The sequence below is a fragment of the Armigeres subalbatus genome, chromosome 3 (assembly GCF_024139115.2).
Source record: "Armigeres subalbatus isolate Guangzhou_Male chromosome 3, GZ_Asu_2, whole genome shotgun sequence".
NCBI classification, from domain to species: domain Eukaryota; kingdom Metazoa; phylum Arthropoda; class Insecta; order Diptera; family Culicidae; genus Armigeres; species Armigeres subalbatus.
In genome coordinates, this window is record NC_085141.1 from 9,231,715 (window position 1) to 9,248,064 (window position 16,350).

A 16,350-nucleotide genomic window follows, 5' to 3' on the forward strand; every position below is an offset into this window, starting at 1 on the left:
TGTAATGAATGGAAGGAAAGGTAAAATAAAGTAATTGAACTAAGCAATCTGAACTGGTAATTTTATTACTACAATTGAGGCGTGTATTTGATAATGACCGTAAACATATTGGTCCATTGAATGTTACATAACTACATCTCTTGGTATCCACAACTGGATAACTAGCCAGGTGAGGGGTAATTACTCTCAATTTGACCACGGCAATATAAGTAAAAAATAGCTCGCACTTGCGGTGCAAAATACGCAACACACGTATTACACACACATACTAAATAAGCCTCAAAATTGTTTAGGTTTCGATTGATAAATAGCGGAGAATACATCAATTGAAAACGATTTGTCATCACGTGTTGCCGACCCAAATCATCTGAATCATCTATTAAACATGCGGTGAATGGTTTGGCTTGCAAAGGTGGCGGTCGAGTGAGTTACGCCAAAGTAATATAAGTGATCATCAACCCCAAGATGCCACAGTAGGTAGAGGTAGAGGTACTTGGGGCTGAGAGACTTCTTAGTTCAACCAGCAAATCTCTCAGTGTGGGGTGTAGTGAATCTATGTCAAAACAGATCATCGCACAATAAACGTGGTGATGGGTTGCACTTGATGGAAATTTAAAACGCCAAAACTGTGTCGACCTTGACTAGTTTACTTATATGATGGCTAACAATATAGCGCCTTGAATGGCGAATTTAAATAATAATGCGCACTCATGTGGAATTAGATTAGGTTCGGAGTTCGCTCTTGCTTTTTGTAATAGACATATTTGTTGGAATTTTAAATGCTGTACAAACAACCTTGAAAAGAAATATATCTACAAAGACAGGTGATCATTTTTGAGCATAATGACAGGCAATTATTGTATAAACACAATCATAGCTTTTGTAACGCCCTGTCGACTACCTACAAAGTAACTTTAAACGGAGTGAAAAACGTTTAACTTTAACCTTCCGGACTCACACGGTCCTGGATCACTCATGCAGTCTTGCTTGTTTATAAGGTGTCCCATAAAGTATAAGCACGATTTTAATGCGCTCCTTTCGTTTTCACATGGAGTTTAAATAACTGGTAATCATTGAGCATCATTGTTTACATTGGAATCTGTCGCTTTGTGGAAAAGCGAAGCTATTCCCTTGAAAAGCGCCAACATCACTATGGGGAAAGTGGTGGCCAAAAATCAAAAAATTGACTTGCTTTGAATGACTTGTCTTGTATACCATTTGATAGACGGATAGTTCAAACCTAGATTCCCAAAATTTCAGCCCTCTGTGATAAAAACTCGTTGCGCCACAGACATCAGACTTAGGAACATTGTGAAAATTGTTGAAAAAATGCAATTTTTTCAGCGAATAACGGTCTAATTTTTTATTTGATACACCGTTGGAAAGATAATTGTCTAAACTATAAAATGAGTATGCTGTTGAGGATACACGGCTAATAAAAATTGGCAAAAATTGTGTAATTATTGAAAAAATGTATTGTTTTGTTGGGCTATATCTAACGAGCAGGGCCGAGCAGTCTCAAGAGACCACCACCACAGTTTAGTTTGGGGTCTATACTATCTGCGGAACAAGAATCCAACTGCGGATAGCTGCGGATGAGCGTCATTTTGGCACAAAGTGTTACCGACAGAATCGGTAACAATGAAAGGTCTTAAAATTAGTTAGTTAAATAAATAAATTATATTATGATAAATTGCCGATAAATGAAAAAAAACATAAACATTAGTTAAGAGAAGTATTTGAGAACCCCTGAAAAATAAATAAATTTAAATCTAGTTTATCAAAATCATGAACCCCTCGTTATATGTAAACTGAACCGAATGGGGAGCAGCCAGGGGGAGAAGGCGGAGCACTGAATCCCTACTCCAACATGTGCGACATCTGGATTTGGTTCTAAACTGTAAACAACAGTGTTAATTCTCTACCACCTTTTTGTTATGGCGAGGCAATTTTTATGCACACTTTTGATTTCGATATTTTAACAAAATTAAACACTCAATCATGCAGCATTATAACGATGTGGTATGCTTGAGATACCTGCTAGATTATAGGGACTCGAAAAAGAATTTATTTGCAGTAACTAACCGAATATAAAAATGTTCGCATTAACGATTGCGCCCTAACACCAGTTCTAAGCTTCGATGCAGAGTATACGAGCTTTGTTCGCCAGTGACAGGCGTATGAGGCCCTTGGGAGCAGCTTAGAGTACGACAATACTAAATTTGGCATTTTGCCGAGGAATGGAGGACTATATAATGGAGCAGGATGATGGAGGGGAGGAGATGGGAGGTGTCGAGGATGATGAAGGGAAGAAGAGAGATGGCGCGCTTGAGCTCGAGGACTTAAGTCCGGGATAGGAAGCCAACCACACGTTTGGATGGAGAGTTTCGTGTGTTGTTCGCTCTGATCTGCCACCGGCTCACGCGACGTCCTGGACCCCGGATTAACAAACAACCGGACACTCACATTCCTGTGCCTACCGTCAACGGTAAAGCGAATATTCTTCAACCCTGCAAATAATAGCCGTGTTTGCCACGGCACGCATCTCTGCGAATTGAAAGTTGCCAATCCGGTCGATCGTCAGATCGTCAAGCGTCGCTCATTCTACGAGTACCACATCATCGGACACGTGGTCCCAGGTATGTCTCCGTCATCTCTCCCCCAACAACGTGATCTCTCCTCCAGCAACAATGGGCCCCAACAAAAAACAAGCATTGTAAGAATCAGAACATTGTAACCCCCCCCCCCCTTTGTCTGAGAATATAGATTTGATGTCTCGATTATGCATTTTGTTTTATCTAACTAGTACATGACCAATCCCCAGCACAATTATAGGCCTCTCCCTGGTTCGCTATAGATAGCAGAAGGTAAGTATAGGGTTACTCGGTTTTCCCCGGTCCAAAGCCGACCCTGAGGTAACTGAGAAGGTGAGCTGGCCTGGGCGTATGGACGTCACCGCCTCAGGACGTGTGGATGTCCATCGGTGATTGAAAAAGATCGAAAAAAGTATTTTTTAAAATTATTTAATTTTTTTCTTTGTTAATTACGATTATCGAGCATAACAAAAACCCAATTTAATCCACTTGGCGGGGATGATGCCTTTCTTGTGCATCGTAAAATGTGTTTAAAAAACCCAGATTAATCCCCCTAGTGGCGATGATGCCTTTCTCGTGAATCGTAAAATGTATTGAAAAAATTACATAAGAAAGGTCAAAAAAGCACTTTAGGGGAATAGATCGCATTTTTTCTATCATGTTACATGTTTTTGTATTAATTACTATGCATTTTCACCATACATGAAAATTTTATTTTAGAAGGTGGCCTTGGGAAAAACAAAGATTTTTCAATAATTCCGAAATGCAATATCGGATCGAGCCAATTTTCAATATCAAACAATGGGACCGCATTCCGCGTCGAATGCAACTAAGTTCCAAGAAGTGTGTCTACAAAATATGTACACATACACACATACAGACATCATCTCGGTTTGTCGAGCTGAGTCGATCGGTATATAACATTATGTGTCTCCGGGCCTTCTATCAAAAGTTCATTTTTGGAATAATCATATAGCTTTTTGGTACAACTTTGTACAAGAAAGGCAAAACTTCAAATTAAACAATGCTTGGAAGATGAAGCTGTTAAATGTCAAATTTAGTCTTAAAAATGTTGCACACTTAATTATTATTTTTGTTAAAATAGGGAAAAACGGACCGAAAATTATCATTCCATATAGAAACTGTATCTACCCAACTGGACTAAAAAGTTATCTCTGTCCAGGTGCCATTTTACATTAATTGCACGTAAATTTGGTTTAGTTTTAAGAGAAAGTTAATAACAAAAATTTATTATAACAATTTATCAATAAAAATTATGTTTAGTTTTGTAGTAGGGGAACTGCTCATGGCGCCGATGTTCATCCCATCAAAAACAAAGCAAAGAAAAGGTATTAGATCTAGAAGCGATGAAATTGGTGCCGAATTTATTTGTTTCGCGATGAGATAAATATATGTTCAGTGAGATGGAGATCGGAACAGTTTGCAGTATGAAAAATTGACTTAGTTAAATATGTAAAAATAATGGAAACATATTAAAAAATAATCTTTCGACTAGTTTGAATGATTTATTTGTACGGAAAAAATATCTCCAGTATGGGGAGGCGGTGCAGATAAGTTTTTGGGGGGGGGGGGGGGGTACGGTTTGGAAGAGAAATATTTCTTCACCAAAATACCTGATTGATAAAACAATACTCTTATACAACATAATTAAAAAATGGGGAAGCGGTCAGATCTTGGTAAGGGGGGCGGATGCAAGGTGGAGGAGGCTGGGCTTCCACCTGTACCTCTCCTATTTAATCTTATGCACAGCAACCTTATTCTAGTTTTGATTTGCATTTGAACTGGCCCTAAAATTAAAAACAATCGTTCAAGTTTATTGTTCAAGAGTACGTAGCTCATTACTGGGTTAAATACTAGCTAAGCCTTTCGGATGCGATGAAAATGCATAAATATGATTAATCTTATGCTAATATTACTAGAATATAATAAAAAATGCAGAAAAGCCAAAAAAATATTATTGGCCACCACTTTGTATGGGGCCTTGCACGAATGGTGCACTATTCCCAACATCCACTAATTCAAATGGCGAAAATAAAGGCTAAGAGCATCGGAGCAGTTTGCAATGCGAATCGGAAGTATATGATAAGTAGTTTTCAGAACATTAAAAAATCTGAACGTAAAGCGGTCCCAATGAGCCATACGCTCGATCGAAAAATCGTTCAAACTTTTCCCATATAAAGGGTTCTTCAGTTCAAGATTTGAAAAAAATCTGAGAACATCGAATAATAAAGTCGACCAAACAAGACATAAAATGAACTACAGACTTTCAGGAAGCAGAAGAAAAAAAGAATTGAATAACATGCCACATATGTCAGAACATGTACTCATAAGTTAGAGGTTCCCAAACTTTTAGGATATGAATCCCATGTTGCTTGCGACCCACCAGGTACCAAAATGCATTGATTTGTAGAAATCGGATAAGTTCGTTCTCGTTAAATTGCACAAATCATAATAAATTACTTCATACCCCACCATTGTATTTGCTGAAATCTCATTAATGTTTGATTTATAATTGAAACATAATTGTTTGATTTTTGAACATATATTAATTTTTGATTTGATATAACTCATGATATATGCAGGACCATTGAAAACTTTGGTTGGATTTCGATTGGATTTGAATTGAATTATTCTTTATTTGAATTCAGGTTAGATTTGGATTGTATTGTACTTCATTTTATTTGCTATTGACTTCATAAAATTTGTTATTCTCCAATGATCTATTTATTACTTAAATCCTTATCTAAAAGCTGGTATAAATTTATGGGATAAAGTAGGATCAAAAGTTTGAATCAAGATTTGTCTTTCGCGACACACCATAGATCAACCCACGAATAGCCTGGGGGTCGCGACCCACAGTTTGGGAAACCATGAGTTATACGATAAACTTTTGTGTGGCAGATCGTTATGCAAGGTGCTGATGATGATGAACCATAAGTGAAATCAGATTACAAGATGCTTTCACGGGACCAGTTCAACATGATCCATGGTGGTAAAGTATTGACGATGTTGATAACAAGTTAATTTAGGAAAATTCTGTAAAAAGGCAATGATTTTGCAAGCAATTTGTAAGCGTGGAATGCTCTCAAAACCATTTGCAGCGTTTGCAGTTGTCCATTCCAAAAGTTGATGTGTACGTTCAAAAATTCTGGTTGCTGTTGCTGTCCATTATCCGAAAGCATCATAACTCAGTACTATTTTGACCGGTTTACATTGGCGTAAATAAGGGGGGGCCGGGGGGCCTGGCCCCCTCCAGACCTACTTGTGGCCCCCCCCAGAAAATTTTGAAAAGTAATTCCAACTTAGTCAGTTTTTATTTCATTTACATATTTCCTACATATTTCTTAATTTTGATTATGAATTCTATAAACATATTTTTTGTTGCGTTATCACATCTATGACCATTTGTTCAGCAAAGCATCGAAATATTTAAGTTGGACCCCCGGGAACATTTTCTCGATTTTTAAGCTAAAATCAATGCCGCTTCCAATTCAGTTGCTAGCTTAAAATAATAAATTTGTTCTGCATTTGTTTGACTAGTATCCTGGTCGCAGAAACATAAAAACATAATTGAATTAAGATATAAATATTTCTTATCTATTAAACTACCATCCGCTTCAAAAAAGACTGAAGCAACTACACAGGGCACATGTACACAAATCCGGTCAATGAAATTTCGAACGACCATTCTTTCGAAAATCTTCGAGTTAATCGCAAGGTATGCCGCAAAACAGTTGATCAAATTCCTATGGAGCTTTTTGCTCTCGCTATATAATTCTGGCACAGAAAGATATAAAATTATAAAACTTAAGAATCTTTGTTACAATAATGACAGAAAAATCAACAACGCATTCCATTGAAAGTATTAGGACAAAACTTAGGCAACCCTCGCACTCACAACAGAGATTGCATTAAAGAAATATTTTTATAATCCTCAAAAGATCTTGTTCCATTTAATTTTTTGGCGATTTCATAAGGATCATCGGAAAACTCTTTTGTGCCTGCTTTAGTTAGAATTTGTTTTTTAGGATAAAAAAAATAGATTTAGAAACCAGTTCGTATCAGAAAACATTTCTCATGGAATTTATGACTTATAAAAAACACTTTAGGATTCCAAATTTGTGTTCATCGGTACTTAACTATTTCGGCACATAGCATACATTTTGGAATTGCATGAATACTTATCGTGGAGGTGGTTATCGACTGTAATTAACTTGTTGAATTGTTTATCGGCTATGCAGTCTGATGACCAGCTAAAACGCTATATTAATTGGATCAGAATTCAACACTTCAACATGAATACTTATATTGATTATGACAAAATTTCGTGGAATTTGTTCCACATCTAAAGAGTTTCAAAAATTCCAAGTTTCAAAAAAATCGAGATCTTTATGCATTAAGTAATCATGGAAATGCTTGAAAACTTTCAGAAATATACTCATATCGAATTTCATTTATAGATAATTCGAAAAAGTTTCTTGAATCTTAGATTACACACTTATCCACATTTAGTAACATGGAGAAGACAAGTTGACACAGACACAGCGTTTTGAAGCAATCACAGCATCATTGGAAATCAATTGTATTATTCGCGATTTTTTTATGTTAGTTCTAGGACGAATGAGCGATAAACTTAGTCAATCAATTTCTATTGCAATCCATACGCACAGTGTTTAAATCGCCTTTGAAAATTACATCCCACCAGCTGGTACCATGGCCCCCCCTAGACCGAGACTCTAGTTACGCCTATGCCGGTTTATCAGTGTATTACGCGATGGACACGGTAATCTGGTACAAGGCAAAATGAGTCAAGGAGATGGATTCTCTAAACTATTCCCAGGAAATTCCTATTGAAACTTTTTGGGCTTTGACAAAGGCATGAAAGCATATTAATGAAGCGGACTCCATCAACAAAGTCGTATTGTTATTTATAAATCGTGCTTTTACTTTCTAAGACACTGTACAGTCTGCGTGTATTTTTCGTATTTTTACTGGTGTGGATATGCACCCGATTTGGTTTGAAGATGTTTGACATAATGGTCGTTTGGCTTGAGGGTACATATAATAGAGCTGTTTGCTTGATGAATAAGAATTGTGGAGTGATGCAGTTATGATTATTTTTGGAGCGAATAGAAAGAAGAAATCATCTCTATTTAGACCAACGCGGTGTAAATGCTTTTGAGATCGGCGTAGATCGGGGCATTATTATTTTTCAAACATTTCCTAAAACATCCCAAAACAACACCCGTTTTCAAATGTTTGCACGGCGTGAGTATGGGAGACCTTTATGACAAAAAAAAATTCATCCCCAAAACTTTCACTACAAGAAAATACAGCTCTTCAGCTTTTATTTCGTGACCATTTGAAAAAAAAATCTAGCGAGGGACCCCTACAACAATTATTTTTACTCTGCAATATTTTTTTCAGTTTGAAAACCATCGATTATAATCCAACTATCTATAACTATCCAACAAAATTAAACTTTTTTTCGCTCCCTTCAACTAATTTCAATGTATTCAATAGATTTTTTTACGCTGAATTCAGATACGTATTCATATTTTCTGTAACACGTCCAGTTTTTGAGATAAACGCATTTTATTTCACAAAAGTACGTATTTTCATAGAATTTGGTTTCTCTGCTCTGTAAAGATATGTTTTGGCCTCTCACTTGGAGAATGAAGTTTGAATTGTTTAGAATGGGCCTTGTATAATGCATGTAGGTTTTTGGATTTCATTTGGCACGTTCATTTGTTGTGAATAACGGAATTTAATTCACAAAAGTACGTATTTTCATAGAAATTTGGTTTCTCTCCTCTGCAAAGCTGTATTTCGGCTCCTCATTTTGAGAATAAAGTTTAAATTTTGTAGAATAGGCCTTGCAGAATGCATATGGTTGGTTGGATTTGGCATAGATTTGTTGTGAAAAACGGATTTTTCGGCTTTGCAGAGGAGAGAAACCAAATTTCTATGAAAATACGTTCTTTCGTGAATTAAATTCCGTTTTTAGCAACAAATGTACTTGAGAAATGGAATCCAACAAACCATTTGCAATCTACAAGGCTTATTCTATTATATTCCAACCTAATTCTCAAAGTGCGAAGCCGAAATACTGCTTTGAAGAGCAAACCCGGGTAGACGAAAATTGCTCATTAACAGTAAAACATGATATTGATAACAAAACATGATATTAACTTGTTTGAAATAAGAGTAATTATTTTTACTCTTTTACTTTAGTAATTAGCAAAAATTACTAAAAAATTGCGCCGAAATATTATAAAAATATCAGGTTTTGCCATTAACAAGAACTTATTAATGTCTTGAGCTATTAGTTTGTTTTTGTTAATAGCAAAATCCGTTTTTTTATTATATTTCGGTGCAATTTTTTGTTATTTTCGCTTGTTATTTTTACTCTTATTTCAAACAAGTTAATGTCATGTTTTGTTATCAATATCACGGCTTCTACCCGGGAAAAATCCAAATTTCTTTGAAAATACGTAGTTTTGTGAATTAAATTCCGTTTTTAAGCACCAATTGTACGAACCAAATAAAATCCAACAAACCATATGCATTCTGCAAGGGCTATTCTACAAAATTCAAACTTAATTCTCAAAGTGAGAAGCAAAAATTGAACTTCGCAGAACAGAGAAACCAAATTTCTATGAAAATACGTACTTTTGTGAATTAAATTCCGTTTTACACAACAAATAAACGTGCTAAATGAAATCCAGCAACCCACATACATTCTACAAGGCCCATTTCACCAAATTCAAACTTTATTCTAAAAGTGAGGAGCCGAAATTCAGCTTTGCAGAGAGAGACCAAATTTCTATGAAAATTCGTACTTTTGTGAATTAAATTCCGTTTTTCACAACAAATGTACGTGCCAAATAAAATTCAACAAACCGCATGCATCATGCAAGGCCTTTTCTACGATATTTAAACTTAATTCTCAAAGTGAGAAGCCAAAATTGAACTTTGCAGACCAGAGAATCCAAATTTCCATTTCCATTCCACTTTTGCGAAATAAATTCCGTTTTTCACAACAAATGAACGTCTCAAGTACGATTCAACAACTTACTTGGATCATGTGCGATTTCTTCTATATAATTCAAACCTCATTCGCAAAGTTATAAGTCGAAAACCAGCTTTACAGAACAGAGAATCCAAATTACCATAAGAATACGTAGTTTTGTGAATTTAAACCCGTTTTTCTTAAAAACTGGACGTGTTACAAAAAATCTGAGTACAAGACTGAATTCAGCGAAGAAAAATCTTTCAAGTACACTGAAAATGGTAGAAGGGAGTAAAACACTGTTGACTAGTGTTATTTATTGCATCCCCTTTACAATGAGATTCCTGGATTTTTTTTTATTTCAATCATCATATAAAAACTATCGAATAATACTAAGTTACCTCACGCGTTAAAATGCATAACGAAGCAGAACTCAATAAATCTATGTTATCCCCTGCAAACAGCTAAGAAGGCTTGGATGGAGATTAGGCGGAGGGTGATTATCGTTATCTTATGCACATATGCACTAGGGTGTCAAAAAAAATGTTCGAGATGTCATGGTGCTCAAGCTTTATATGAAAGCTAATCGCATCTGAAGCCTTTATGTAGAATTGTAGACCAACCCAAGATTCTAAAAATTAGTTTAGAGGTTCCGACAGAGCATTGGTGGCTTACATTGTCCTCTGTTGAGCATCTTCCTATCATGTACTCCGTCTTTGATGTGTTGATCTCAGTTTATCATTGATCGCCTTTCTCCATTCCGACTCATGCGGATGTCCACAGGTTGCTTTATAGCTAGATGATACCTGTTGAAATTCAACAGCAGCAGAAAGTGCTCTATAAGGAACTACAAAGTCAGCAAACCAACCTGAGCTCCGAAGCTCCCGACCACTGCACAATGGTCCACAGAGCGAAATTAAGTGGAAATTAGTATTTTGAGCCTGAAATAGCAGAGTTAGAAAAAACCTTTGTTCCACAAAGTTGTTCCAAATAGTAAGAACTTTATCAGGATGTTGATGAAAATTAGGGTGGTCCTCATTTTCATGAAATGTAAAAATCAACTTTTTTAATTGCAAGAATAGGGGTGAACATTATTCTGTAAAGTTGTAGGCTAGCTAATTCCAATCATTTTGCTAAAAAAATGTTCTGTAGCTCTTAAATTGACGAATTTAGAGCATTTTCTCATTTAGACTTAGGGTGGTCCCACAAAAACAGTTTTTCTGTTCTAACTTTTTCTTCAAATTTCTCAGTTTAGTCGTCTTTGGACGACTTTTAGAGCTTTTCGAGACGCAACTTTTCGTGATAGTAGCTTGTTGATATCTTTGCAGATGAAAAGTTATTCGCATTTGCCAAAAAAATGGGTTTTTTAAATGGCAATATCTCTGGATGGCGCAGCCATAATTTCAATCTTTTAACACCATTTCAAAGAGTAAGCCCTAGAGTATATCATATCAAAAAATCAGGGAGGTGTTTTTCTTGTATCTAAAGTGACATCGGTTTAAATTTGTTAATTTTTGCCTTTCTCGTACTTCAAGGTGTGACGAAAATACTCCAAAGACGATTTTATAATAGAGCACCAGAGATCCTTAGTGTTATAAACCAATCAACTAAACTCGACGAGTTAAGTTGATGTAATTGTATGTTTGTAAGTATGGCAAAAAATTTCATTCAACTTTCTGTTATTTATACATGAGCTTCTGGCACACATCGAGATAAAGTGAAATATCTGTTTAGTCTGGTGACCAAGTTGCACCAAACCACCATTCCTCACAAAATTATCAATCTCTATCTATTTTCCAAGATCCAAAGGTATATTAGCAATTTTGAATATAAAAATTGCGGTTGTAGAAAAAATGTACAATAATAAAACTGAGCATAATTTCCATGAATGACCCATTCTTTGGGAGTGTTTATTGTTTATGTAATTTCCAGAAAAAAAAAACAAAACTTCCATAAATAAACCAGAATAGAAATAAAAACTGCTAAAATTTCCACAAAATGATTGTATATTCCATAAAAATTTTAAAAAAATTACTGAAATCAATGAAGAACAATAAAATTAAATAAAAATTTTCATTGAAAATACAGAAAACAATAAAACGGAGCATAATTTGCATGAATGACCCCTGCTTTGGGAGTGTTTATTGTTCAAGAAAAATTTGATTTTATTTAATTGATTTTTTATCTTTTATGTAGTTTTCCTATTTTCTTCTCCATATAATTTTTTTTGTGGAATGTTTACAATGTATATAGAAAAAAAATGTTATGGAAAATTTTGCAATTGTTTATTGTTTTAATTAAGAAAATTATATTTTTCCAAAGAAGAATTTCGATTTCTTTGTGGAAAATTATTCTTGCATAATTGTTATTTTCAGTTCAAAATGACTAATGCCTTTTTATGATTTTTTTTTAAATTATTTATGTTTCCAAAATTTTGAATTATGGGATTTTTTACTTTATTTATTTATTGCTTATTTACAATTTCCTATCTTGGACAATATATTTCTTTTATGCATATCATAAGTATGATTACTTCTATTGATTAAGACCCTTTAGTAGCTTCAAGTGCCTGATATTTGCATCAAAACTGTATATTTGATCTCGAATGTGATGAATAATAGCAAGCTGTGATCTTTTCCACTCAGAATTGTCAGAACGTTACATAATGAAGCAAGGTAAGGTCACTTTCTGGAGAGCTGACATTCAAATAACGATAATACTTTTTCAACAGTGATTCAGCTGGCCGATCTCATCTTCCTTCTTTTTTTCACACTGAAAAATTTACTAGAATTTGTAAAGAATCGAATTTCCCTAGAAGTAAACGAAAATTTGGTGAAAAAGAAGCTAAGCCTCGTGTTGCTGAAATTCCGAAAGCTATGGCGAGAAGCTGGCCGGAAACGGGACCATTTTTTCAAGTTGAACGAAGCTTGGATCGCAGGAGAATTTGTAGTCGATATCCATTCTCCTTCAAAATCATCTGGCTGCCGTACTTCAAAAACTTTCGCTGCTTTGACATCCAAAACAAAGAAAAAGCGGATTGAGTCCATACATCAATTTTCAATGGAGGAGATTTTGTTTGCTGCTGCGACTTCCGTAGCCCGGGCAGGGTTTCGTAAAGCTGGGAAATTGATTCAAAAATTGTCAGAAAACCCTGATGCAGCATTCGAGCTGCAGCGTTCGGCAGAACGTTCAAATCAAGATGTTGTAGCTCTAACAGCGGAGGAAGCTCTTGCATTTTTATGCAAAATGATTTTCTAAAGCTCAGTATTCGAATATCAGACAGCAAACTATCGTCAAAGGCGTCGATATATTTCCAGCGTATAACAAACTGGTCGAAGCAAAAAGTTGTGTTATCCTACAGGTATACAAAATAACTAATCCATAGTACATGATAAATACTAATGAAAATTTCTGATAGGTCTTTCTATAAATCCATCAGCTGCAGAAGTGCCGTTACAAGAGCTTGTCGAGCATACCTCGAAGCGCCTTCTGGAAAGCGTGGATAGTAAAGAATTACTTTCAAATAGTGGACCGTATGATGGGTACACAATTACTTATAAGTGGGGCTGTGACGGAAGCAGCAATCACGCCAGGTATAAGCAATGCTTTTTTGATGAAGACGAGAATAAGGAATTACACGAATATTCCGATTCACGGATATTCGCCTTCTCGATGGTTCCTTTAAGGTTGATTGGCCATCGTGAAGCAGATGAAATTGATGAAATTGTGTGGAACAATGACCTGCCCTCATCCGTTTCGTTGTGCAGACCCATTAAATTAATGTTTGCAAAAGAGTCAGCCGAATTAACGAAACGCGAGGTTTCGTTGATGAACTCGCAAATTCAAAATTTGAAAAACATTAAATTAACTGTGGCGGATCGAGAGGTATCCGTTCAAACAGAGATGCTGTTTACGATGATGGATACAAAGGTCGTCAATGATTTAACTGGAACATATTCGCAAGCTTGTTACATCTGTGGAAGGTCAGGAAAATGTTTGAACAATTCCAGAATTGATTCAGATTCTGATGATCCAGGCAAATATAAATATGGATTTTCTCCTCTTCATGCATATATCAGAACAATGGAAATGCTTTTAAAGGTCTCCTATAGACTTGCCCTTGATAAACCAACATGGCGTGTAAGCAAGTCGAATGAAGCGGTGAAAATTAGAGAAACGGAAATTCGAAACAAGATGCGAGCGGAACTAGGTACGTACTGTAATAACAAATATTAGTAATTCGGTAGATTAAGTTATATCCATCCTTTTTGTGCAACAGGATTACGCATTAGTGAACCTGTTCCCGGTGGTGGAAATTCAAATGACGGGAACACAGCCCGCAAGTTCTTTCGTGAATGGAAAATCACTGCGAAAATTACCGGTCTGGATGAGAGCTTGTTAGAGCGTTTCTTCATCCTTCTTACCGTTATAAACTCTAAATCAAAAGTCAATCACAAATCTTTCGAGATTTACGCAGAAGAGACAAGAGCTTTGTATGAGAAGCGTTATGGTTGGTATACATTGTCCCCAACAGTTCATAAACTGTTGGTACATGGAGCGGCAATCATAAAATACACAATACTTCCGGTTGGAATGTGTAGCGAAGAAGTACAAGAAACGAGGAACAAAAGTATTCGAAGATATCGAGAGTTCCACTCCAGAAAATTCAATAGAATGGTAAACATCGAAGACGTCTTCAGAAGGTTGCTGTTATCGTCAGACCCCGTAATTTCGATGAATAATGTTGGAATTGTCTCAAGAAAAGATTATTCAGAATTACCAGATAAAGCAATGCAGTTAGTTATTGAAAATTAGTTCTATCTGATACAATTAGTACAAGTGACTTTATGACTTTATTATTATTCCAATAATAAATTACAAAAAAATAAAATAAACAATATGAAATCAAAAAATTTGAAAGAGTGTTTTTGAGCCACCTTGTTAATTACTTTTCCTTGTGCACCTTGAACCTTTTATTTAGTCATATTTATCGGAGTTTTCTATTTAATCACTTCTAATATCTTCTCAATTGATAGAGAACTAATTTTGTGAGGAATGGTGGTTTGGTTCAACTTGGTCACCAGACTAAACAGATATTTCACTTTTACTCGATGTGTGCCGGAAGGTCAAGGATAAATACCCAAAAGGTGAATGCAATTTTTTTGCCATACATACAAACATACAATTACATCAACTTAACTCGTCGAGCTTAGTTGATTGGTTTATAACACTAAGGATCTCTGGTGCTCTATTATAAAATCGTCTTTGGAGTATTTTCGTCACACCTTGAAGTACGAGAAAGGCAAAAATTAACAAATTTAAACCGATGTCACTTCAGATACAAGAAAACACCTCCCTGATTTTTTGATATGATATACTCTAGGGCTTACTCTTTGAAATGGTGTTAAAAGATTGAAATTATGGCTGCGCCATCCAGAGATATTGCCATTTAAAAAAACCCATTTTTTTTTGGCAAAATGCGAATAACTTTTCATCTGCAAAAGATATCAACAAGCTACTATCACGAAAAGTTGCGTCTCAAAAACGCTAAAAGTCGTCCGAAGACGACTAAACTGAGAAATTTGAAGAAAAAAGTTAGAACAGAAAAACTGTTTTATGTGGGACCACCCTAAGTCTAAATGAGAAAAATGCTTTAAATTCGTCAATTTAAGAGCTACAGAAAACATTTTTAGCAAAATGATTGGAATTAGCTAGGCTACAACTTTACAGAATAATGTTCACCCTATTCTTGCAATTAAAAAAGTTGATTTTACATTCCATGAAAATGAGGACCACCCTAATTTTCATCAACATCCGGATAAAGTTCTTACTATTTGGAACAACTTTGTGGAACAAAGGTTTTTTCTAACTCTGCTATTTCAGGCTCAAAATACTAATTTCCACTTAATTTCGCTCTGTGGACCATTGTGACTGGTCCTATAGGAACATATTCCTCACAGATGACCCCATTGAACTGTGGTGGGAGCGCTGATGCACTTTGAATTGTGAGTGTAGGCAATGTGGGCTCATCAGTTCTGTAGACGAAATCTCCCAGAATACATGGAGAAGACATTCCCCAGAACTTGTAATGGGAGATTTCCTCATAATACGAGAAGGAGAAATACACCAGCGTTTTAGATTGAAGAAATGAGGAATTTTTGTGTTGAACTTAATGTACAATTTAAAAAAACACACAAATAAAGACATAAAAAAAGATTGAGGAATTGTCCCGAATATCTGGGCTGGGGTGAGTGATTCCCCAGGATGCTCTAAGAAGGAATTCATCCAAATTTCTGAAGGAGGAGTTCCTTTGAACTTTTCGACGAAAGATTCTTCAAAATTCATGGCAAGAGGAATCACACTGAACTGTAGTAGGAGTAATTCCCAAATAATCAAATTATCGGCTTTCAGCCAAATGAAATTGTTGTGAAAACTCATATGTGAATATGTACATTATGTGGAAGATATTGATTTGGAAAATGTATTGGAGGTAATCACTTTCCCTTCGATGGGATTCGAACCCATGACCCTACAGTACGCTAGACTGGTGCTTTAACCAACTAAGCTACGAAGGACCTCCGTCGACCTTCGAAACCTAGCGGCTACTGAATGAGCTCGAGATTCCCAAATTAGACGCACAGTCAAATCACTCGCAATCCATTTCTCAAGCCAACACTTCCACATGTGTATAGTACACTTTCACATTAGAGGAGCGTAGCCGCT

The 16,350-nt window shown here is 35.7% G+C and overlaps 1 protein-coding gene across 2 annotated transcripts in view; it reads right to left on the minus strand.

Moving 5' to 3' along the window:
• Window positions 1-16,350, minus strand: part of LOC134225412 (ATP-dependent Clp protease ATP-binding subunit clpX-like, mitochondrial) — a 119,414-nt gene that overhangs the window by 22,007 nt on the left and 81,057 nt on the right. The window lies entirely within an intron of this gene.